This window comes from Acinonyx jubatus, chromosome A2, assembly GCF_027475565.1.
Source record: "Acinonyx jubatus isolate Ajub_Pintada_27869175 chromosome A2, VMU_Ajub_asm_v1.0, whole genome shotgun sequence".
NCBI lineage: Eukaryota > Metazoa > Chordata > Mammalia > Carnivora > Felidae > Acinonyx > Acinonyx jubatus.
The window spans coordinates 25,615,198-25,642,820 of record NC_069383.1 but is presented as its reverse complement, the minus strand read 5'-3'; the positions used below and the strand labels follow the sequence as shown (position 1 = coordinate 25,642,820).

General features: G+C 36.4%; 1 protein-coding gene across 6 annotated transcripts in view; it reads right to left on the bottom strand.

Moving 5' to 3' along the window:
• Window positions 1–27,623, bottom strand: part of GRM8 (glutamate metabotropic receptor 8) — a 758,955-nt gene that overhangs the window by 136,745 nt on the left and 594,587 nt on the right. The gene's annotated exons all lie outside the window — the stretch shown is intronic.

Here is a 27,623-nt window from a genome sequence, read left to right as displayed (position 1 = left end):
TTTTCAACTTTTCTCTTAATAGCTTCTGCTCACTTTTCCTTTTCCACTTATTAAGTGTTACATAATCACGGGTTTTAAGAGGAGAAAGGTGGGGCGCCTGGGCAGGTGAGTCAGTTAAGCAACCGACTCTTGGTTTTGGCTCCAGTCATGATCTCACGGTTCGTGAGATTGAGCCACACCTCGGTCTCTGCCCTGGCAGCACAGAGCCTGCTTGGAATTCTCTCCCTCCTCCTCTTTCTCCCCTTCCCCCGCTCATGCTCTCTCTAGCTCTCTCTCTCTCTCTCTCTCTCTCTCTCTCTCTCTCTCTCTGTGTCTCTCAAAATAAATAAATAAGTATTTAAAAAAACAGTAGAAAGTGATTGCTATTTCCATGTCTTATTCTGAGTAGCCTCACAATCTGAATAGAACTTCCTGTTCTGTAACAGCTTTTAGCTTCGCCCATTTCCCTGCTTCATCTTGTTGGATTACTCGTTGCTATCTCAACAAATTCGCCTAACACCAATCCCTTTTCTTTGTGCCTGTCTTCTCTCCCTGAATTGCTTGTCATAGCATATTGGATTTAATTTCTATGCTGTGCTAGAAAGTGTCTCCTTCTCGCTATCTCTTTTCCTATTCTCTCCCAAAATATACACTACAAATAATTACATATATCAACTCTCTACACTCCCATTTTATAATGAGTTCTTTACCTGCAGAATTTTTAACAAATGCCAGTAATCACAAAATTCTAAAACATTTAACTTATCAAACAACATCAATGACTTAAGACAATAAGTTGCAAATAAATACAACCACAGTCACACAGCAGCCATTAGGGTACTTTCCAAGTATTTAATGGAGAGATGTCCAATTTCCTGTTCTCTGGAATGTTTATAAAATTGGACACAGCATGAAATCTCTGATAGGATCACAGATACCTAGCATCTGCAAAACTGCTAAGGCCACAAGAGATGGTATAGCATGGAGGAGAGAGCACTAGTCTGAGAGTCAAGAGCTACATGACCATGCGAACTCCACCTCCCCATTTATTTCCAAGACTTTGTATCTCTCTTTCTATTCAGTGTCACGTGGGGACTTAACAATGAACATGAGCATGTGTTGAAGTCCTAGAAGAGCTGTAGGCATTTAAATTATTATTATTAATTCATATGGGAAATGGCTTTATACATAAATCAAGAAAGAAATGACGAATTGGGGAATAAAATAGGAGCTGTCCAATCAACTGGCACTATCTTAGCTACTCCTTAGACACTCAAGCAGAAACCCATTTGCCATGCCTCTCCAAAACAGAACTCCTAGTGACCTCAAGTCACCAAAACAGAACTCCTAGTGACCTTGAGCAGGTTAACCCTTAAATCCTAGTGTCCTCACCTGAAAAATGGAGGTGATAGTGACACTTTTCTCATAGAGGTGTTGTAAGAATTAAATGAACAAATACCTGTCAAGTGCACAGAACAATGCATGGGGTAATGAGGTACTATTTTTACGATTATTATTCACCCCATCAGTATTTCCAGTATGCACCAATGCAGAGGAATAGATAGGATGCTGAAAATTCTTTAAATGATATCTAGACAGAGGATAATGGAAATTCAAGTGGGAAAGAGATTCCTGGATGGAAAAATACGTATCTGTATGGATTTCACACTAACGTCATCAACAATTCCTGACATCTATATACCACGTCAAAAAGTTATCATGCCGTATTCTTCATGAATAAAGGACTATTTGACTTCTCTAACTAAAATCCCCAATGTTACACCCCTTACTGAATGACCTCCAATCTTCTACAACAGCAGTCTCAATCTTTTTAACCATGATGATACCAAAGGTAGAAGGAAGCCACTCATGTAACACGTTCTCATGAATGTACTCTGAGTTGCATATAATTCCTGGTACGTCAGCTGTTTCTACATCTCTTTTCTCCAACCTGAGAAAGTCTATCAGAAAGCAAATAAATGAGAGCTGCATTATCACAAAAATAATAATTGACTAACTGAAATACTTCAAATACCATTAACAACAACCCACACTGAACTTGACATTGTATTAAGAGGTAATATACTAAAATGGCTAGGAGTGTTGGGTTTGGAGCCAGATCACTGAGTTCAAACCTCAGCTCCATCACTTATTAGATGTATGATCTCAGGTAAGTTACTTAATTTCCCTGTATTTCATGTGTCTCATTTTTAAAATGGGCTAATAGTACTTCCTATCTCAGAGGACTATGTGCCGATAAAGTGGCTGATAAAGTGAGTTAAAATATGTAAGATATTTAGTACACAGTATTATATAATATTAATTATTATCTCCTTTATGGTTTTATGGCAATGCTGTGTATGAGATCCAGTGCCCATATGAAAACATAGGAACTTCTCAGTGATCATATATGGCTTTCCTCAAGTCACCCTCACTAATCTTCATTCTCCCTTTTCTTTTTTTTAAAAAATTTTTAAGTTCATTTATTTATTTTGAGAGAGAGAGAGAGAGAGTCAGAGAGAAGGAGCGATAGAATCCCAAGCAGTCTCTGCACCATTAGCGCAGAGCCTGACGTGGGGCCTGAACTCACAAATCACGAGATCATGACCTGAGCTGAGGTCAAGAGTTGGACGCTTAACTGACTGCGCTACTGGGTGCCCCACTAGTTCTCCTCTTTCAGCAGAATGCCACCTATACCTAAAACCCAGTTGTCTAAATTCACCATGCTCCTTCTTACCATCCTGTCTTTGTACATGTTATTATTCATAAATTCACTTCCTCCTTCCTCCTATACCTTCTCTATATAATTCCTTCCAAGATGTGGCTCAAAGGTCACACCTAAAGAAGCTTGATCTTCTAAACCTGGAGCAAAAGCCCAAGTGCCTCTTTGCATGCTATCCTGCTCTAACATATCACTCGCTACACTCCACACACTTTTACTATTCACCCTCATACCCACTCAAAACATTTATTCGACATATATTTACTGAGAGCCTATTATGTGCTCAACACTGGGTAGACCCTCTGCCTTCCTTACAAAGGAGGTCTCCTTAACAAAGGCAGAGTGTATCTCTAATTTTTGTAGGCTCTGAACCAAATACAGTGCTTCATACTGAGTGAGCAATCAATAAATTACAGTAAAGCGTAAATCAGACCCTCACTAATGATCCCAAGTAAATCCATACTTACTCTCTCCATAACATTATGAAATGCATGTATGTCACTTCTCATCTTTTATAGTCACTAAGGAAGGGGCCAAATGAGTCCCTTTCACATTGTTATCAGTCTGATGTTAGAAACCACTCTTGCAACTTGTTCTACTAATCTGATTTCTGATCTGGGGCTAGGCTTGCAGTTGAATTACTTCAACCCTTTCACAGAAAGAATGATTCCATTACACATTGGCTCGTCTCAAATGATTACCCTGGTTCTGTGGTTTATGTAACCAACAACACCTTTGATAGCTATAAGGGGCCATGCTGTTTACTAATTTCTATAAGAAGAAATTTAAAATATCCTTTGTATCAATCTGACCACCCCTGAAACAGCTGGCATTTTGTCCAGAAGAAAATTTTAAATGACAAATACATTGATCTCAATGCATCGATCACTTTATTATGATTTACCAACAACACAGGTAAGAAATATATTTAGATATACTTGTATTTAGATATATATCTCCCAGACTTCATCACCTAGACTTAGTTATTTCAGAAAATTTTAAGTGTATTAATTTTTTAAAAACCTTTTTAAGTGATGTGCACTAGCAGAGAAATGGAAACAAACAATGTGGAGCTGTGAGGTAACTTTTACTTGTCAGGTACCACTCTCAGAGTCTATATATCTCCTGGAATATTTTCTGCTCAATAAGAAATGCATTGGAAAAAACTATCTATTTTTATTACTAGGCATATCAAGCACTTCGATATGTTTTTGTAGGAAAAAAATGATACATCCAATGAAGATTTTATTTGCAAATGTTGGCTCTGTTGAACATTGTTCTGGGGAAGACTATAAGCTTGGGATTCGGGGACTGAGTTTGATTTCTGGCTCTGCCAATTACCTGCGTGATCTGGGCAAGTTACCCTCACTAAATCTGTTTTCTCAACCATCAAGGGAGCATAATAACCTCCACCTCCCTGGGTTATTACAAGGGTTACATGAGATGATGTATGTAAAGCACTTAATGCGTGGCTGGCACACGATAGGTGTGCAATAAATGGAAGCCATCATCATCATTATCCGTTCCTTTGCCTACACTTATGCTTCCTTGATCTACATTAGCTTATTTCCACAATGCCAAATGCAATGCAAGAATAATTCATTCGTCTTTATGGGCAAATATTATAAATATATTTATAAGTGTAAGCCACTCAGCTTATTGTCATGTTTATTACTTTCCTTCCTCCCTCTTGCTACAAAACTTTATCCATTTTCCTTCTCATAACAACCTACACTACCGGGTAAGCGCGAAAAAAAATGAGAAAGTGAAAAATGAAATCAGTTGATTTAGTGAGCTTTGGCTCCCTTAAAAGAATGCATATGTGAGACTTAAGTCATTGACCAAAATGCCATAGGAAATAGCAATTTTCAACAGAATTTCAATTATTCATGCTCACCTTTTCTTTATCCGATTTATTTTATCAAGTATTTATTACAATCAATAAACAGACTTATGCCTTTGAATTAGAATCATATTATATGTTAATTATTTAGGAATCAGTCATATTACTCCTACATATATCAATTAGTCAGCCTTTATTCATTGAAGACTTTAGATCTGACTCCGTATCCTTTTCCATCCCTATTCTTGTTATCATTCTTGGTGGTCTCGTCATCCACCTGGATGACTCAACATCCTGGCCTCTGCATTAGCGGAGGCATTCCTCACGTCCAGTGGTCATCCCTGTCATGTATCTCACCACCCGCTATCATGATCACAGTCTACAAGTTGTCCTTGCCAGGAACTGCATCATCTCCCAACTTTCACTCACTCCCTGGATACCACCTTCCACCCCCACTGCGACAATTCTATGATCCCCTAAATTTATTGATTCATTTATCAACCCAATTGGTCATTATACTCCCCCCCCATGATAGTTTCCCTTCCTTCTTATTCTCACACAGGTTCTATGATCTCCTTCCAACCAATTTTATTCCTCTGCCAAATCACAATCATGATTGAACTCAATTGTATAACTTCTTCACCTATATTCAAGCAGCTGAATATTGTTTGAGAAAATCATAAAGCTTTAATGTCTGGCAAGGCCACGACTAGACTGAGGCAGGTCAGGAGCCTCAAGCACAACTATGAGAGTGAGTGCCTCCCTAAATGCTGCACATTAGGCACCTCACTTGCTTCATCTAGTCCCAACCTGCTGTCTGGTCTGACTTTAAATTCATGACCTCAGATCCGAAGTGTTCAGTCAACATTGTTCTGCAATCCTTCCACACTTTGCCAGTGAGTCCACTTCCCTGCTCTGGATGACAGACTGTTTCATGCCTCCCATACCCAACATCTCCCTCCCCATGTCACTTCAGCTGGTCTCATACTTTCTCACTGAGGAAAAGCAGCAGTCAGACAAAAACTCCCTCATAACTCCACCACAAAACCTATGAGGTACCTGCATCTACACTCGTATTAACCTCCCTCCTACTGAGGACACATCCCTCCAGTCACAGGCATGCCCTGCTCCTGGTGCAAGGACCTCACGGCTCACTCTCCATGCACCTTCACGTACACAGATATCTTTTCTTCCTTTGACATCAACAGATTTAGACTGTCCATAGTATTCCATTCAGTTTACAAATGAGTTCGAATAGCTCTCATCTTAAAAAAAAAAAAAGGCAAGCAAAAACTCCATTATTGACGTTATTGCCTCATTTATCCACTCTCCTTAACTGTAAAACAGAAATTTTTAGCTGAGTTGTCTTCACTCTCTCCATTGTCTTATTTCCTGCTAACTCTTCACACCATTTTTTAAGTTTATTTATTTTGAGAGAGAGAGAGAGAGAGAGAGAGAGAGAGAGGTGGGGGGAGGCATAGAGAGAGAGGGAGAGAGAGAACACCCAAGAACTCTGCACTGTCAGCACAGGGCCGGACGTTGGGCTCAATCTCATGAACGATGAGATCATGACCTCAGCCGAAATCAAGAGTCTGATGCTTAACTGACTGAGCTACCGAGGCACCCCTTCACATCATTTTAATTTGAAATTTAACCTCATACCTCCACTGATGAGTCTCAAATTTATACATCTATCCCTGACTGCAGACTTATCCAACTTCATTGATTGTTTGATAATAATCCTAAACTTCATGCATCTAGACACATTTGATTCTTTTTCATCCAAACATATCCTTCACAGTCTTTCCTCTCCTAGTAAGTAGCTAACAACTGCCCATCTATTTAATCAAGCCAAAACCTAAGTTAAAACCCTTACCTAACTGTAAAACAGAAAGAATGAATGTATGGGCTCTCATTAATAACAATGTATCATTAGTGGTTTATTAATTGTAACAAATGTACAATACTAAATACTAATACAAAATGTTAATAATTGGAGAAACTGGGGGCCTCTGGGTGGCTCAGTCAGTTGAGCATTCGACTTCGGCTCAGGTCATGATCTCGCAGTTCATGAGCCCCGCATCGGGCTCTGTGCTGACAGCTCAGAGCCTGGAGCCTGCTTCGGATTCTGTGTCTCCCTCTCTCTTCACCCCTTCCCCACTCATGCTCTGTCTCTCTCTGTCTCTGTCTCAAAAATAAATAATAATAATAATAAAATAATAATAATTGGAGTAACTGTGTATAGGGGGGCTGAAATATGAGAACCATCTATACTATCTGCCCAGTGTTTCTGGAAATCTAAAGCTGTTCTTTAAAGAAGTTTTTAAAAAGTAGAAGAAAAATGATGAGATTATTTTCAATCATACATTTTGTGTAACCCAATATATGTAAAATAATATGATGTCAAAATGTTACCAATATAAAGAATATTAATGAGGTATTTCGCATTTTTTTACATAGCAAATCATCAAAACTCTGTGTATACCTTATACCTACAGATCATTGTAATTCAGACTAGTCATATTTCAAGTGTTCCATAGCCATCCATATCAAACAGGACAGTTTTAAAAGACAAGTCATTTCAGCAGGCATTGCCCTAACCCTCGAAGCTTTGGAGAAGTACCCTGCTGAACTCTTCTGATCTCCATTTCAACTTCAAATGCACTGAACCCTGCTCGCCTCCACTTGAACTAAACTGAACCCCCTTGACTAGTTTCTCCCCTAAGGAGGCATGGATCCACCAAAGTCTGGCTCAGTGGATGCCAGATCTGGAGATAAAATCCTAAAATAAGATCCAAAATGCTTTGGTAGTAAAAACAAACAAAAGCTTAACAGGTTCTATCTCCAAAACATATCCAGGATTTCAAACAACCCAGTCTCTGCCTGGCAGCCAGAGTGATGATATTCTGAAACACAAATCACATCATATAGCTCCTCTTAAAATCATGTAGTGGCTTCCCATTTCACTTAGAGTATAACACAAAATGTTTACCAAGGCTTTGAAGGCCTTATTATTTCTCCAATCTTACTCACTTCTATACTTCATCCACACTGGGTTTTCTGTCCAAACACATGAAGTTTGCTTTAGTTCGGGACTTTTGTGTTTCCTCTCTTTCTTTCTCTTTCAGTCTCTCACCCTCTCTCTTTCTCTCTCTCTCCAATATTATTCCCACTTGAATCTTTACACGACTGGTTCCTTCTCATCATTTATATCCCAGATCAAATATCACATCAAGATGTTCTGTCAGATCACCACACCCCAATTAGCCTGTTTCCTCTCCCTATCCCTCACTCTTACACACTTTATTTCCTTCAAAGCTCTTACAAATATCATAAATATGTGGTTTGTTTAACTTACATATTGTTAGATTGTAAGCTTCATGATTGTGGAGCATTTTTACATTATATTCACTACTATATGTGTAGCACTGACTGTTGGCTGAGCGCCCACATGCATTTTCTCTTTTTCTTGGGAACATAGCTTGGCTACATTTCCACTCTTCCCTGTAGTTAGGTATGGCCAAATGATTAGCTCCAGCCAATGGAATGTGAACACAAGTGATACTTCTGGCCTCTCATTAAAAGCCTCTGGAGTGGTCTTCTATGATCTTTTCACCCTCTGACTGGCTAGAATGGAAATACCATGCCGGGCAACCGAGAAAGCTACAGGTTAAAGGTGGCAGAGCTTGCAACAGCCTGGATTCCTGCATGGGTTCTTGGAGAAGGTCTGCACTAGTAACCCATTCATCCAGCTAAAAAACAAACCTCTCTCCTTTTTGAGCCATTACAGTGCATGAGTCTATTTCTTATAGCAATTATAAATGTACCATTTCTAGAAAAGTGGGTTATCAGTCAATAGTTATTAAATGAAAAACTAATGCTATGTTAAATGTGGAAATAAATGCTTCCCTTCATATCACTACAAAAGCTTTAAGGACAATACAGATTTTTACAACTGAATATCAAAGGTATTGGCATGGATGAGTAACTTGTTTCAGATTCTCCTTTAGAGTTAATATTGATTAATGCAGTGTGCACATGTGTAATATTAAGGTGGAATCCAGAATGTGTAGCCATACTCCAGATTTTCACTGTATAGCCTCCATGTTCATTTACCTTGGCTAAAGTACTCACTCAATTGGATGTTTTCATAAAAACTAAGTAGAAAAGTATGAAAAATACATGCCTACTTTCAATTTTTTTGTGTTGAAAATTATTTTCTTTAACTAATTATTTTGGTGTATGAAATAAATAGGACAAGAAACATGGCTGAATAGCATTTCTAAGTCTCTCGGCCAAACCTTCCTTCTTGATTTTTTATTAAGAAATTAAACTGACAATGGCACTTTCTCTTGTGGAAATGTCTTTAAGATCCTTGCATTAAAGGTGCTTTAAGAATGCAAAGTGTCATTATCATTAATGAACACTATTTGAGAAATAGAAATACAATCTATAATTGCTTTGGTAGTCTTCAAATAAGCTTATTGAACTTTCAAAATAAGAAAAGATCCATTATTTAGAGATACTCACCTCAGGGAAGCAGACAAATTAGGAAGTTTAAATAAAATCTCTTAAAAAAAAAAAGTGGCCAGAAACTATTAACATATCAAACGTTTGATTAAAGGGAAAAGATGAAAAGGATAATGTAATAATTAGGCAAGATAAATGCATCTTAAGGGGAATTTGGGAACAAACCAGTGTATTGCAATATTCTGAATTCAGTATATTTTCATTCTGACACAGAAAACCTTTCTTTACCTTGAGCAACTGAAGATCTTTATTGTTTCTTTTCAGGAGTATTTAATACCTTATATATACTTATTTGTACACATAAATTCCATTATGTTATTAATTAATCATTGTATCTCTAACAGTGACGAAGACATTTATGAAAGAGAAGTTTTTGAGTACATACAGTCCTGCCTGTTCAAATTTGCTGTGCTAGGAGGAGGTCTCTGACTGTCTAGTCCAATGTTGCCGGAAAAGAAAGATACTTTTGCCATCTGGATTCAAAATTTGCAAATTTGTCAATTTTTAAGAATGTCTACTAAGACTTTTAAAATTTTGTTTCTCGCATTTGCATTGTTAATCCACCCATAGATGATTGGTGGGGTGAAGCTGGAAATGTCACTTTTCCCGTATATTGATAATCAGTTTTTAGCAATACTCTCCTTTTCCAATTGACTGGATATACCTAAGTTACATGGAGAAGTGGGTCTTTTTCTGGTCCGTCTCTCCTCCTCCATTAATTCATCTGTCTGTCTTGACCTAATATCATACTATACAAATGACTAAAGTTTCATAATAAGACTGATGCTGGTGTGGTGGGTCGGCACTCCTTATTCTCTCTTCTCAGAAGTGTTCTCACATCTCCTCTGCATACAATTTAGAACCATCTTAAGTTCCATGAACAATTCTGGTTAGATTTTTGGAAAATATGTGGAATCTAGAAATCAACGGGGGAAAATTTAGTATCTCTAGAATATTTGCCTATCCATGAACATGAGTTGTCTCTTAGTTGTTTAGGTCTTCTTTTGTATATTTTAACATAGCCTTATCATTTCCCTTTCATAGCACTCAACCATCTTTTGTAGATTTACTCCTACGTATTTAATATTCTATGATACCACGGAATTTATATTATCTACTGCTTTGCTGTTAGTATATATGAGGCAGCTGATTTTTTTTTTTTTCTGTATTAGTCTCATATCTTGCCCAGAGGTTCTCAACTGAAGGCATTTGGCAATGTCTGGAGACATTTTTGGTTGTTGCAGTTGGAGGAGAGGTGCTACGGGTGACAGCTGGAAGAGACCAGGGGTGCTACTAAACATCCTACAATGCACAGGACAGCCACCTAGAATCAAGAACGATCCAGTTCAAAATGTTAAAATAGTTTTAAGTTGAAAAACCTCTGAAAAACTCTGTTTTTATACCTAAGGATTTATAGCTAAATTAAAAAAAATTCTATGTGAAGTATTATGTTATTTGCAAACAGTTATAATTTCCTTTTTCCCTTAACAATGCTTATACTTCCAACTCTGCCCCACCCTTTTCTTGTTGCACTACCTGGGATCTTCAATACAATTTTGACATGAAGTGACAATAGTGAACATTCTTGTACTTCTAATTTTTTTTTTTTGGTAAGAGGTTTTTTTTTTTTTTTTAATGTTTATTTTTGAGAGAGAGAGGGAGATTGAGAGAGAGGGAGGGGCAGAGTGAGAGGGAGACACAGAATTTGAAGCAGGCTCCAGGCTCTGAGCTGTCTGCACAGAGCATGAAGTGGGGCTCAAACCTATGAACCCTGAGGTCATGACCTGAGCCAGAGTCAGACGCTTAACCAACTGAGCCACCCAGGTGCCCCGTACTTCTCCCATTTTTTAAAGAATATTTCTCACCTTACTCATTTAAGATTATGTTTGATCTAGGCATTTTATAGGTGCTTCTTATCAGTTTAGGAAATTTCCTTTCATTATAATAAATGTATTAATAATTTTATCACGAATGCACTTTTAATGTTAGGCATGTCTTTTGTGCATCTTTTGTGATAATCTTTTTTTCTTTTAATTTGTTCCTGTAATGAGTTACATGTATATATATTCAATATTATGTCATGGAAACTTGGTACAGATACAACTTGATTTCAATTTTTTTTTCCAAACTGTTGAATTCAATCAGCGAATATTTTGTTTAGAATCCTTACATGCATACTCATGAGTGAGATGGGGCTGTAATTTTTTTTCTTAGAACGTCATTTTTAGTTTGATTTCAGGTTTATATTGGCCACAGAGAATAAACTAGAAAATATTCCCTTTTTCTCTATTCTCTGCAAGAGTTTATATAAAATTGTAATAATGTCTTCCTTGAATGTTTTGTAGAACTCACCTGGAATCACCCCAGATACCCTCAATAAAGTGAATGAATTGTGGTATATGGAATATTCACACAATGGAAAATAATACTACAGTCAAAATGAATGAACTACAGAGACGATCATAAATGTAGATGGACTTTGGCAAAATAATATTAAGTGGAAAAAGTAAGTACCAAAAATATATTTTACAAAGGTATAAATGATTAAAACTTAAAATGTTGTGCTATTTGGGAATATATAAGCAAGACAAACCCATTTTAAAAGGTAGAAATATTGATTGTTCAGGAGGGATGGGGGTGTGGGATAAGTTGGTGACGGTAATATATGTTTGAGTGTAGCTTTTTGCCAAAATCCTACCTTTGGGGGGGGCGGGGCAGTATTTTCATAAATGCTTATTACTTCCCTTGAAATAGCCAGCAACTAACTAAATAAATGAAAATGGACCTTGCATAGATTAATAATGAGCATGTATCATGAATCAGGGAGCCAAAAGGAAGAAAGAGAAAAAGAGAGAAGAGAGAGAGGGAGGAAAACAGGGAGTAAGGGAGCAGAAGGAAGGACAGGTAGAAGTAATAGATAAAAGAATGAAAGAAAAGAAAAAGGAGAGATTCACATTTAAAAATATCTTTAAAGGAAGGGTCTACTGAAAGGGTTTCAACTGTTGTGTAATTCTGTGAATTAACTGAATGCTATACTTAGCCTTGTTATTATGCCCTTGGGGAATATGAATCCTGCCTATAGGTTTATGTACCCAAACAAAATGGGTCATATACAGAATTGCCTCAACCCAGTTCTCCAAAGCAGCTTTTCTGTATATTTTTAGATTTTATATTAGTCAAACTTCTGTCAGAATTCCCAGTTTATAAGCTATAACTGTCTGGGATTAGGATCACATATTTTTAAGCCAAGAAGCTTATTCAGTTTTTCATCATGAAGATTTTTTGGAGGAGTAAAATAAGGCTAAAATTCACCTCTTGCCAGATGAGTCACTACTTCATTTCTTGCTCACTGTCAAATTGTTCTTTTATCTCAGGTTTTAGTCTGAAATATCATTAATGTACCACCTTTCCATGTATTTCAGAATTAATATTTTGTTAATATTTGCAGAATTACTATGAGCCAATCAAATACAGACAACTCTATAGGAACAGACGTCTAAGTGCTTAAAAAATGGATAAAATATCAAATTAGGAGAGGGCTACTCACTTTTGACAATAATTTGTGTATTGAATTAAAGAAAGGATACCACATCATTTACGTATAATGGACCTGATTTTCTCTAATTACACAAACTGTCAATGTATATTAGGCCACTGTGATAGATGTGAATTGTCTATGTTACCATGGTGATTAGAGGTGTTTCCATTTGATGCTGCATGCATAACAATTTGGAGCATCATTAAAAGAAACAGTAAAACATATAAGTAAATAAAAAACTCATAAATTTAAAAAGTATGGTCTGACTTTCATATATCCCTTTCCGAAGCTGACTAGCAAACAGATAAAAACAATGACTATTAAATAAGATATTGTACATTCAAATACATATGAAACATTTACAGCAGTATTATTTCTGCCCAAAATAAAATATGGATCATTATCATAAATCTTAATTCATATTCTCTAACTACTATTCAATAAAACTTAAAATCCTTAGCAACAGCTTTAAAAAGATTGAAAAGTTAAAACAACACCAAGGAAGATAAAAATTAAAAAAATTCCTAGAGATTTAGAAAAAACAATTAAGCACTCATGTTAACTAACTCTTCAGATAAAGAGAAAACTAAAACTAAAATTATAGAGTAGTACATACAGGTAGCAATATATTTCAAAACCTGAAGTATATAGCCAAGGCTGCCGTCAGAGGGAAACTTAGAGAACGAAAAGTTTTTATCATTACACAAAAAATTGTATTACATAAAAAATTCCATTACATAAAAAATTATAATCTTGAAATGAATAAATGGTCTTTTAAGCATGACATCATATTTAAAATATTAAGGAAATAATTGATAATTTTAATAACCTAAAAATTTCTGAATTTCAAACAGTTTTTAAAAGAATCAACTTATAGAAATGTAACAAGGGATTAATATTCTTAATATTCTTAATTAATATTCTTAATTAATATTCTTAATATTCTTAATCTCTTGCATATAAGAAAAATTTAACACTGTGGCACAACTGGGAGAATACAAACAGTTGTGATATAAACCATTACAGTGAGAATATATGCAACGTTCCATCTAAGTAGTAATAAAAGACATTAATGGGATAATAATGCTCCCATTTGGTCCAAGAATAAATATTATAGATGAAGGTAGGATAAAATTGACACTTTCATGTTCTGCTGATAAAAATTTAAGTCGATACAACCATGCTGGAAGCAAATTTTCAAGATTTAAAGTACCTTTATTATTTGATCCAATAATAGAAATTTATGCTATAAATTTGGGCAGGTGATATGTTATATGGGCAGGCATATTATAAACATGTCAACTGTACTATTGTTTCTGTATTCAAATAATGGAAAAAAGTTGATAACCTAAATGGACACAAATATATGAATCTTTAGTCCAGTGTTCTCTATTATAGGAAAAATGAAAACAATATGAGATTATTTCAATCAGGGCAAGGATAAATAATGACCCATGGATACAATGGAATACAATGTAGCCATTAAAATTATAATAGAAAGGCATACTATTAATTTAGATTCAACAGCATATTTTTAAGCTTTAAAAAGGATTATACAAAGCCACTGGGATGAGTATATTTTTAAAAATGGAAAATAACAAATGTTGGTCAGTTTTTGGAGAAATTGGAGCCTTCATATGCCGCCAGTGGGAATGTAAAATGGTGTAGCTGCTGTGAAAGAGAATTTGCCGATTCCTCAAAAAGTTAAAATAGAGTTACCATATGATTCAGCAATTCTACTCCTAGGTATATATCTAAGAGAACTGAAAGCATTTGTTCACACAAAAACTTGAACATACGTGTTTATAGCAGCATTATTCACAATAGCCAAAGAGTGGAAACAACCCTAATGGACATTATGATGAATGGATAAATGAATTGTGATATATTCATACAATACTCAACCATGAAAAGGACAGTAGATGCTACAATCTGCATGAACCCTGAAATCACTGGAAGTGAAGAAAACAGTCACAAAAGGCCACATATTGTATGATCCGTTTATGTACAATATCCACAAGTGGTAAATCTATAGAGTCTAAGTGTTTATCAGGGGCTGGAGGGGGCAGAGAATGGGGAGGAACTGTTAAAAGGCATAAGGTTTCTTTTTGGAGTGATGAAATATTCTGGAATTAGGTATTGATGATGGTCACACAATCCTATGGATAAGCTAAAAACTTCTAAATCGTATAGTTTAAACTGGTGAATTATATGGAGTGTGAATTATGTCTTAATTTTTAAAAAGTTACAGATTAAGAGAATATGAAAACACTCATTTGAAAAGATACATCCATTCCTCTGTTTATTGAAGCATTATTTACAATAGCCAGATTATGGAAGCAGCCCAAGTGTCCATGGACAGATGAGTGGATGAAGAAGAGATTATATATATATATATATATATATATATATATATATATATTTATAATTATATAATATAATATATTATATATATTATTATATTATATATATACACACATACATATATGGAATATTACTCAGACATAAAAAAAATAATGAAATCTTGCCATTTGCAACAACATGGATGAATCTAGAGAGTATAATGCTGAGTGAAATATGTCAGAGAAAGATGAATACCACATGATTTCATTCATATGTGGAATTTCGGAAACAAAACAAATAAGCAAAGGGAAAAAAGAGAGTGACAAATCAAGAAAACAGACTCTTAACTATAGAGAACAAACTGATGGCTACCACAGAGGAGGTGTGGGGGAAGGGGTGAAACAGGTGATGGGGATTAAAGAGTACACTTATCACGATGAGCACTGAGTAATGCATAGAATTGTTGAATCATTATATTGGACAGGGGAAACTAATATAACACCGTATGTTAGCTATACTGGAATTAATTTTTTTTTTAGTTACAGGTTAACTTATCATCTTGCTTTATCCTATATATGTGTAATATAGGTAGATGAATAGATGGATGGATGAGAGACTGATGATGAATATACAGATAGAATAGACTATATACATATATATATATTTTTTGAAACAAAAGCACTAAAAAAAAGTTATCTTTGGTTAGTGAAAAGAATACCGATCTACCTGTTCTTCTTTATTATTTTCTTCATTTCCTGTCCAAATGTCTTATTTTTATTAAAAAAACCAAAAAAACAAAAAAAAAACAAAAAAAACCTGTTTTCCTTAAAATATGGGAAAGACAGAAGACCTGGAGAAAAGAAATAAAGGCATTTTTTGGTAAATACTACACTTCATATCAATGGCTAACATACACAGATATTAGCAGACAAAAGTAGCCTGCTTCGGATTCTGTGTCTCCCTCACTCTCTATCCCTCCCCAACTAGTGCTCTGTCTCTCTCTGTCTCTCAAAAATAAATAAATGTAAAAAAAAAAAAAAGTAGCAGCTCTCAGAGCCTGCTGACACTAATGTTCTCTCCTACGCAGTTGAAAAGAAATAATGGAAAGTCTAGTTCGGTTACTCTGGTTCTCTAAAAAATAAAAATTAAAAAAAAGCAATTCACCATCAGGTCATTCAGATAGCTTATTTCTGATAAGACCCCCAATATTATTGCCTTATTTTTGTCTAAAAGATGTTAGCACCTGACAAAAAATAATTAATGATAACTAGCACTGATGTTCCTGGGTCTTCTATTATATTCTCTGGGTCTGCAAATATAAGCTACTTGAACACCTGAATGACAAAATCTTTCTGATTAAAATAACAACTTTTGAACCAATAACTATATGGTACATGTAGTATATCCATATTATTCAGGGATTTGTGTCTCCATTTTATAAATAGCCCAGTTTAGCATTTATGTCAATTACAAAAGAATACATTTCTCATATTTTCTAGTGTGTTTATTACAAGTATAGAAATGGGTAACTCTTTTACCTTAAAACAGAAATGTAGGCTTTAAAGCTATGTTTATAGAGTTTTTTCCTGCCAGTATATTATTTATTATAGTCTTACACTGGAATGCGATAATTAGGAATTGCTTTAATTAGGAATAAATTCTTTGGTTCCATTCAAAAAGAGAAGAGGGTGTATTATTCATGACCATTAGAAAAACAACCTGTTACCATTCTAAAATTCTGTTTTATGGAAAGACACTGGATTGAAAACTAATTAAGGAATCAAGAACAAGTAAAGTGTTTTAAAGTGGTTCTGAATATGTCTGGGGAAATAAAAAGTCAGTTCTATGCCCAGGCCATTATCACCTGTCTCTCTTTTTAACTGCACCTAGCATTTCCATATCCAAGTCCAGAGCACCACAAAAAATAAGTCACGAGGAATATCTGACCCCCGCCTTGGAAATTTCTCTAGACTGCCTATTTCCTCTTTCTCATTCATCAACTGGAATGGGTTTCCTAATCCTACAGACTGAGAATCTTGACATCTCATTTCCCTTGTTCCCTTTGTGTTTCAAAACTCAGCTCCAGACTATTAATCTCAGTGTTGACTTAAAGCTCCATAGAGATCTGCCTCTCATATTTGCTACTGAGTATAAGCTCAAAATTAGTATATGACAGTGTTTTATAACCTAGCCTGGTTCTTCTAGATAGCTAGAACCAGGTGCATGTCAACCTTCTTCCTTTGGCCTTCCTGCCCATCCAGAGAGACTGCATATTATCATCAGCTCCATTGACATCATCACTTATTAATTGCTTGACATTGTAGATATGCACAAACATAAGGCTATCCTTTACTTAAGATGATCCCTGAGATATTAGTGATTTTATCTTTAAGGCAGTGATGTTAATGTTGACTTTTCATGACAGAATGTTAAATGATAAATATGACGGTCATGACCAAAGAGCTATCTGAAGGAAGAAGGGTATAGTGTTAGAAAGAACAAAGACTTTGGATCAAACATGCCACAGCCATGAGATCTCTGAGAAACTATCACTGTGCATGTTCCCTCTTCTGAATGAAGTATCATCTACATCATAAGGTGGCTGAAAGATTAGAAAATATAACATTTGAAAAAGATAGTATGTTGTCAATAATCGTTATAGTTTCATTCCTCAGTGCCATGTCTATGAATGTAAAATAGATCAATAATGTTGTTCAGCCAAATTACTAATTAACTAAAAAAAATTATCTTTCCCCTCCATTGATTTAATCAAGGGTGTGAAAAATTTAATCGCATTGGTATTTCATTTTCTCCAATATGAATTCCCATTTGAAAAGAGTTAATGACTTATAGCTATTTATGTTCATATTGACAATTAACATCAAATTTCTGCATTTCACTCTGTATTTAGATAATTGAGAAACTGATCTGTTGAATCCCACCAAATTGAAGAAAATGTAATAATCAAAAGCATTAAGCCCACTTGACCCTTTACTTTGGGCTTTATTGCCTTATGTTGAGGCCCAACTTTGTTCCTATGAATAAAACTAAAATTTCTGTACATGACAGAATATATTCCTTCAAAACCAGAAAAAAATTTACATCGGATAAACTATGAGGAAAATATATATTTTTAATTTCCTGTTATGAATCTCACATTTTAAAAATACCTCTACCTAAGAACTCTGGCACATTACCAGAATTAGCACAGTAGGTAAAGTCGCATATCCAAATATTTAACACCTGTGACGTATCTGTTCATCCCTTCACATATAGGGAAGAGACCCGATCCCTCACATTGTACTGGCTGACACTGGGATCACAGACACACCTAACAGAGCATCAGACTAATGCCATTCAGCTCAATCATGAGTTGTCCACTCACTCTAGTAATAAGATGAGGAAATAATTAAGTTTCTGCTTTATTGAAATAACGTTAGATTTCCTAAATACATACAAGCATTTACATATCATAAACTCAGAAACCAGAGAGCTGAACAGTGGTTTTTAGGGGCTGGAGGGAGGCAGAAACGGGGAGGTACTGGTCAAACAGTACAAAGTTTCAGTTATGCAAGATAAATAGGTTCTAGAGATCTACTGTACAACATGTAGCCTACAGTAACAATGTGGCATTGCATACTTAAAAATCTGCTAAGAGGGTAGCTCTTATGAGTGCTTTTACCATAAAAGAAAAAAAAACTTAAAAAAAAAAGAAAACAGAAGCATGAAAAGCAGCAAGAGGAAACTTTCAGAGGTGATGGGTAGGTTTATGACCTTGATTATGGTGATGGTTTCACCAGTGTATACTTATCTCCAAACTCATCAGGTTGTATACATTAAATATGTACAGCTTTTTGTATCTTAATCATACCTTGATGAAGTGGTTTAAAAAACTCACCACTGAAACTATAAACATTTCCTCTTTTAGAAAGCTGATTCCAGGTTAATGGTGATGGCATTCCCCAATTTTGTTTAATTCATAAGGAAAAGTTCTATATGTTCCAAAACAAATGTCTGAAAAGAACAATAACAAAAATGGTCTTTGGAAATTTTATGAAGCTCTGTTTTGCTTCCCTTGAAATTGCTAAATGCTTTTATGCTTTCGGATTTAAATGTCTTCTGAAATTGAGCTCTAAGAAGTTGATAGAAGCACTTAACTTTATGACTAAAATACCCTCAGAAACTTAGATATATACAATATACATTTTGCATTTTAAACCTTGAGAATAGCCTAGGAGAATAGTGTATATAATATATACTAGACAGCAAGATCCTGCAAGTCCCTTTTATCTAAAGAAAAAATCAGAAGGTATACTTCTCCTTTCCCTATCATCTGAAGGCATCTAGAAACTCTATCTGTACCTGTTAGCTACCTTATAATGAATTAATTTGTTCTTTATACCCTAATTAAATTCACATACAAACTGGGAGGTTAGAAAAATATAGCAAAAGCCTAATAACTGAAAGTAGCTTTCAAAAACTGGGTGCCTTATGATTTTTTATCTTCAATATGTAACTTTTGTAACTACATTTCTGTGCTTTCATTTTCCATTACATTTAACTTCTGCCACACTAGTTTCTAAAGTTCCTCACTATCTCAGCGATAATGACATTACTGATACAGTTATACCAAATCTAAAGGGTAGGTTGCAATGCTATTTTGCAACAACCAATAATCAGATTTCATTGGGAAAGGGGAAAAAATTAATGCTGCTTACATTTTCTTGGTCCGTAGCATATTCTGTTGTGGTATCAACACAAGGAAACTATACCCAAGGGCCAATATCCAGTAAGACATCTTCACCTATTTGTTGCCCTTTAAAAACCAAACTCTTGGGGTGCCTGGGGGGCTCAGTCAGTTAAGCCTCTGACTTCGCCTCAGGTCATGATCTCGCGGTCCATGAGTTTGAGCCCCGCGTCGGGCTCTGTGCTGACCGCTCGGAGCCTGGAGCCTGTTTCAGATTCTGTGTCTCCCTCTCTCTCTGCTCCTCCCCTGTTCACGCTCTGTCTCTCTCTGTCTCAAAAATAAATAAACGTTAAAAATAAAATAAAATAAAAACTCCTGTAACTGTCCACCTTTGTCATCACAAATAGGAGGAAGCAGTACATCATCATATATCAGATGAAAAGAATTGAATATTTGTCTTAGAAAACACTGCTGATGTTTTTACTTTTTAACTTGAAATATTCATTATAGAGATATTCGTACTCTAAAGAAAATTTTAAAGTAGGGATAAGCAAAAGAAAGAAAAAGAGGAGAAAAAAAAGGAAATATTTGCCCATTTAGTGACCTATCACCAGTTAGTGACAACCATGGCTTATTGTTTGATCTACATTCTTTCTCAATATGTCGACAGATATTGAAAAAAACAATCCCTGGGGCGCCTGGGTGGCTCAGTCAGTTGAGCGTCCAACTTCAGCTCAGGTCATGATCTTGCAGTTCGTGAGTTTGAGCCCTGCATTGGGCTCTGTGCTGACAGCTCAGAGCCTGGAGTCTGCTTCAGATTCTGTGTCTCCCTCTCTTTCTGTTCCTCCCCTACTCTCACTCTGTCTCTCCCTCAAAAATAAACATTAACAATTTTTTTTAAAGAAAAAGAAAAAAAACAATCAGGTCATACTATCTATCTATGCAGTTTTAAATCTTTCCTTTCCTCAATTAACAATAATTATGCAAAATTCTACATGTCAATACATAAAGACCACTAATATAACTTCATTGGCTATACATTTATTATGTCCATATATTATGAATTTACTTAACCAATTGCATACTGATGGATACTTACATCATTGCCAATTATTTGGTCATAAAATCTCATGCTTATTTCTTTGCATACTAGTCTGTTTTAAAATTTTCTTCATCTGGATTTACCGTGTGAAAGGGCACACATATCTCAAATTCTGATGGAAATAACTTCCTTTTAGGAAGTTTACATTTAAACCAACAGTCTATGAATAACCACTAATATTTTTATAATATGCAAAAGCCCCAAGATTTATTCTAGGATGCAAACACACACACACACACACACACACACACACACACACACACACACACTTTGTTCTCTCCCTCCTTGCATACACTGCTTAATGTGCACACAAATGACCCTGGTATATTTTTAAGAGGCAGATTCTAACTCAGAGGGTCTGGACTGTACTTTAAGTGTCTGCATTTCTAACAAGCTCCCAGGTGATGAAAATTTTGCTGATCTGAAGACCACGCTCTGTGCAGCAAGAGCCTACAAGTCTAACAATGTATAGTTATAATATCAACAAGGAAAGTTTGCACCTTCACATCTACACATCACGGATAGTCACCTAAATTCCGTAGTCTCTTGAGAGGTCTATAAATGAGCTTTATGGAATTTTTACACCACCTATAATAGTAAACAGTGTGCATGTGGAAATGCATTATTCTGGAGGAAATAAATACTTTAATTCAAAACTCATAGGAATCATGACAGTAAAATTCTTGTTGGTGGTATTTTATTGTGCTTTATGGAATGAATAGACAGACTGATCAAGTTGTGCTCTGTTTTCCCATCTACATGCTAGATCCTTCCTCCAAAAGTCTTTTCCAAAGGAATACCATGGGAGTTGACTCACTGCCCTAGTCTATGCTCACTTTATGGGGCACAATACAGATTATCTAAAGATAGATGTTTACTGGCTTAGGAAATAAACTAATTTTAAAAACATTTGGGAGAATTAAAATTGCTCGAAAAGTAGCCTCCTCTGAAGCTGCTGTGAAGCAGAAGGATGTCAGCTCAACACTGTTGAGTAGAAATTGCCAGAATTATAACTGGCTCATAATTAAAGCATGAGCAGCACAATCCTAAAGAAGCCATGCATTCCTGAGTTTTTCAAATCGGGGTCAGTTCTATCGAGAATGGTGGGATGTATGATTTATGTTTCTCTCAGGAAGATGTTTCTCCTGAGGGAAACACATTTTGAATTGAAAATCTATTTATTTTTGAGTAGGCTTCACTCCCAGGGCAGAGCCCAACACGGGGCTTGAACTCACGACCCTGAGATCAAGACCTGAACTGAGATCAAGAGTCAGATGCTTAACAGCCTGAGCCACCCAGGTGCCCGGAGAACCTATTTCTGAAGCAGTCACAAAATCCAGGGTGGGGGAAAGGCTGTGATTACCAAAAAAGCAAAATAAGAAAGAAAAAAAAAAAAGAAAAAAAACCATAGTTCCTTAAATATACATGATCATGCAAACATAAATGACTATGGAACAAAAGAAAGGACTCTTTCTGGAAATGGATGGTGATGATGGTCACACAACTATGCACATGTGCTTAATGTCACTGTTCACTTATAAGTGATGAAAATGATAAATTTTGTTATGTATATTTTATCACAATTTTAAACAAACAAAAACAATAAACAAATAAATAAACGAGGACTTTGGACATTTCCAGAAACCAAATAGCCAAAAAGCAATACAATAATGGCTTAGAAATTGTTGCTTTCTTCAAAAATGCCTGTTTTTCCTTGTATAGAAAATTACGACATAGAACATTAATGTCTCCCTGAAATGTGTGGCAAGAAAAGAGGCATTAGCCTGTTGTTTAGGTCAAATTTAATTTGGGTAATTATGTTCTAGCTGCCTCAAAGTCCCCTAAAGTCTCTCATAATCCATGTCACTTCTATGCTTAATCTGTTTACAGCAGTCTATGCTCTTTCAAGTGGTCATTACTGTCTGCCCCTAAGGTGGCTGCATTTCAGCAGGAGAGGACATGATTCCTCTATTACAAAAGTATCCAACATGAACAATTATTCCCCTGAAGTTTGATGATGCAAATTTACCTGGAAGCACCTGTGAAAGAAATGGAAAATCTTTATAAAAGTAGGTCATGGTTAGCAGTTATAATATTAGCCCCTTCTTCCTCCTATCTCCTCATGTTTGGTTTAATCAACACTTTTGCCCGACGGAAGTACACATTGAAAAAAGTGAAGCATTTTACATCACACTCCTTTTTGTAACATGAATATGTTATTTTTATAGAAACGAATATGTTATTTTAAAAGAAATGATACATTTACCATTTTGAAAATAAGCTATTAACGGGTGCTAAAATATATTTGTTTGTTTTGTAATCCTGTATTGCCTAAATACCACTGTTCGATTTTACTCATACTTTCCTTTCCCTCAGTTATGTCTCTATAAAGAGCCAACTCCATTCATAAACAAAAGAGATGATGCACCTTATATGACCTAGACTCTTCCAGTTATCTTCCTACTGCTCCAGCACAAGGTAGAAAATTCCCACGACTGGCATCATTATTTGGATTAAGCAGAAGGTTACATGTAAAATGCAGTAGGACTTCTCTGAGAGGCTAACCTACGAACTTGTTGATCAGCACATGTAATTTTACCTTTGAAAAAAATGTTTATTTATTTTGAGAGAGGCCGAGAGAAAGAGGGAGAGAGAGAATCCCAAGCAGGCTTCACGTTCACTGCAGAGCCCAGTGCAGGGCTCAGTTCCACAACTGTGAGATCATGACCTGAGCCGAAATCAAGAGTGGACACTTGACAAAATGAGCTACCCAGGCGCCCCTGGATAATTATCTTTAATTAGCTCAGTGCAGGATTCTGGCGGTGTGGTGCATATGGACAGTCAGTTTCTTTAAATTTTTTTAATGTTTATTTTTGAGAGAGACAGAGAGAGAGAGAGACAGAGAGAGAGAGGAGGAGGAGGAGGAGGGCAGAGAGAGAGACACACACACAGAATCCAAAGCAGACTCCTGGCTCTGAGCTGTTAGAGCAGAGCCCCATATGGGGCTCGAATTCACGAACTGCGAGATCATGACCTGAGCCAATGTCAGACGCTTAACCAACTGAGCCACCCAGGTGCCCCAATAGTCAGTTTTCCCGGAAAGGTAGTTCAGAGTATTAAAAGGGCAGCCTGGGTGGGCAAGAAGGCACTACAAAATGACATGGGAAACCATAAATAGTGCCAGCAGGACCAAAGAGCAATTGTGAAGTACTGACCATTAGCATCTGCCTAAGATGACATTTACCTGCCTCATAACTCTGCTTCTCTGCTGTATTTATAGGTGGCACTACAGAATGTCCACAACATTCCAGTCTAGATACTCTGGAATTATTCTCCTTCTTTCTCTGAATATTCATCTCACTTTCTTCATGAAGCATGATCTTCAACTTCTGAAAATTCTCTCATATATCTTTCCTTCTTTCCAATACCTTGACTACAGCCTTTGAAACTTCATCTAGCACATGAACTTTCTAATTGGCCACTGTGGCCCGCCATCCTCCACCAACCAGAGTGATGCCTCTGAAACACTACTCAGATCATGCTACTCAAAACTTCCAAAGCCTCCCTACTGCCAATAGGATGAAGGCAGTTTTGTTTACCCGACATCGCAAGCACCCCCATGCGCACCTTTGTACTCTAGGCTGACCTCACTGTCCCTTCCGCCTCACTTGTCATTGAGTCTCACGCACAATGTCCTCTAGCCACACTGTCCATTCGGACTACACACTAGAGTCCCCAGGCAGAGCATCCAGTCTCCCAAACTTGCTCAAGCTCTTCAAACAGCCTGAAATCTACATCTGTCTTTTCTTCTATTACCAAACTCCTAATCATCTTTCAAGTTCTTGTACACATGCCATTTTAGCACTTTGCTTGCATCTCTATCACATCAATTTTTATTTTGCATGGAAGTACATCTACTGACCATGTAGTACATCTGTGTCTCACACATTATGAACTGTACGAAGTAAGGATATATTCCCCTCGTCACATGGCATAGTGCCTTACACAAGCAGATGCTTAATAGCCATTTATTGAATTTATTGCTAGCAGTGTGTGGTCCAAAGGCCCAGTGAAGAGTAATCTGAGAAGAATATAGGATAAATAGAAAGGACTTAGAGACAATGTATCACAGGTATTTCACAGGCTTATCTCTTGGCTTCAATGTACATCCCACGATAGTTTTCTGAATAGCCTCATTACCTTAGTAGGGGGTCCATAAACCTTCTGCAGGTCATTCTCCAGAAGGACTAGCTCATTTTGGAGTTATAGCCAAGCAAGAGGAAGCACTGGCAGGGGGCATTCCTCCGAGCCTAGCAAGGTTGGTGTTCCAAAAGCAAAAGATAAAACTAGGCTAAAATAAGGTAGCATGACAAGGGCACAAACAGGAGACAATAATATTAACACCAATCATGGCAAAATTAATAATGTAGCAATACCTGCATTTTCATTAGCCCGTTCCTCCTGTAATAACTTTGCATTGAGCAGTCTCAGAAGCTGTGATATGAACGCGACCTTCCGCCAGGAACCCAGGGCTCTCTGGTTGGATGATGTGAAGGATCATTAACCACATCTTGCTGAAGAACATTATAGGTTATAAAAATGTCATCTAGACCATGCCGACAAGCCCATCTGTATTTAAGGCTGAATCCCTTTGAGATAAAAGCACTCCATGTGGCTCAAATGGGGCTGTGATTTCAGATGTCAGAAAACTATTAACACATAACCAGAGCACACAGGCTGTAATAGAGCAGTTGAAGAAATGTGGGATATGAAATCTTTCCAATTGCCTCACTTAGAGCCTAAGTACTCATCAGAAAAGTACAACTGAGACAGAAACAAATTTTTAAAGAATTTCATAACATATCAATAAAATTGATCAGAACCTAAGATAGCCTTTTGTGCCATTAATGGCTGAGATTCTAGTGTACAGGACGGTGAGGAAGAGAGGCGAAAAATATTTACTATGGCATTGGAGTCCATCTGCCATGGGGGGAAAAGTGTTTATTGAGAATCTTGTGAGAACCAGGAAAACCAAGAAGAAAATATTATTTCAAACTGGGATTAAAGCAAGTTAGTCTATTTTCTAGAATCACATCAATGGGGTAAACTGATATCTGAGAAGAAATAAACTATTCTGATATCTATGCATATTAAGTATAAAGTTGTGTATTTGTATTATGTGTCTGTCTGTTTCTCTATGTCTTCCTCTCAGTGTGGACATAAGAGGATAGGTATTAAGACGTGCACACATATTTTTTTCTGTAGTTTTTGAGCCTAAAGGAAATCAATAGTAAAACTCTCTGAATTGAATTCTCTCCAGTGTGTCTACTCCCCTCTTTTCTTTTTTCTTTTTACTTAATTTTTCAAGTTTATTTATCTATTTATTTTGAGAGTGAGAGAGAATGGATGGGGCAGGGGCAGAGAAAGAGAGGGAGACAGAGAAGTCCAAACAGGCTCCATGCTGTCAGCGCAGAGCCCATCACGGGGCTTGATGATCTTGTGGTTCGTGAGATCGTGACCCAAGCTGAAATCAAGAGTCGGAAGCTTAACCAACTGAGCCACCCAGGCATCCCTCCTACTCCCCACTATTCACTCTCTCTGCCATCCCGGTCATCTTTTGAAACTGGGAAGTTGTTCTGGAACAACGTTCCCACACAGCTTTCCCCCTTCCCTTTTTTCCTTCTCCCTCTCTCCTGCGCTCACCATCCTTACCTCAGGTATATACAGGTGGGGAAAGCTCATGAGGAAAAGAAAGGCCCCAAGCTATATTTTAGTTCCCTTCTTCTCATGCCAACTTCGTAATAACTACAACACACTGCCGCTGAATGTGTCATCATAAAATTTAATCACTTCTAACCAAGAGGGTTTTTCATTGTCTAGTGTGGATCAATACATTGTATTATTATTATTATTATTATTATTAATTTTAAAAGAAAATTGATGTAAATGCACATAAAATATCATATCAGCTGCTTTATTCCTGATTACCCTTGTCACTGCAGAAGGACTGTATAGTCAACATCAATTTGTAGTTAATTTTCAATCATACTTTTACAGCGCTCTGTTAGTATTGGAAATACTTTATCAGAGTTTCTCTAGCTTAGATCTGTTCACTTGCTCTCTTTGTCTCTAGAGCAATGATCTGTGACTATTCAATAAAACCTTTTAAGGGGCACCTGGGTGGCTCAGTCAGTTAAGCTTCTGACTTCCACTCAGGTCATGATCTCACGGTTCGTGAGTTTGAGCCCTGCAACTGGCTCTGTGCTGACACCTCAGAGCCTGGAGCCTGCTTCTGTGTCTCCCTCTTTCTGCCCCTACCCTGCTTGTGCTCTGTCTCTCTCTCTCTCTCTCTCTCCCAGAAATAATAAACATTTTAAAAAACTTTAAACATTTTAATGTTTAAAACAATAAAAAAATTTTTTTAACATTTTAAACTGACCATCTACTATTCTGAACCCCAAACAAATGATGATAGGTCTGCAAATCTGTGAAATAAATTCAAGTTGGGTTGTATGCACAATCGCCCTCTCTGTCTCTCTCTCTCTCTATGTATATATGCTCTATATGTGTGCTTATGTGTGTATATATATTATGTGTATACATAATACATATATACATATTGTCACTATTATTATTTTGAACAAACTTTATCACTTAGATCAATTAACAATAAGAAAAATAAGTTATTTTGCTTTCACTTTGCCTGTTTTTCCAATTGAGGGCCCCATGTTGTGCAATGCCCCCCTCTTTCTTATGGATTATAGAAACACTGTTGATTTTTTGTCTGTTCATGTTTTTACTCAGTGTTAGGACAGAGTTCTGGCTTCCAATCTCCTTATATGTGGAACTGGAAACCAGAAGTCTCACAACAATATTTTT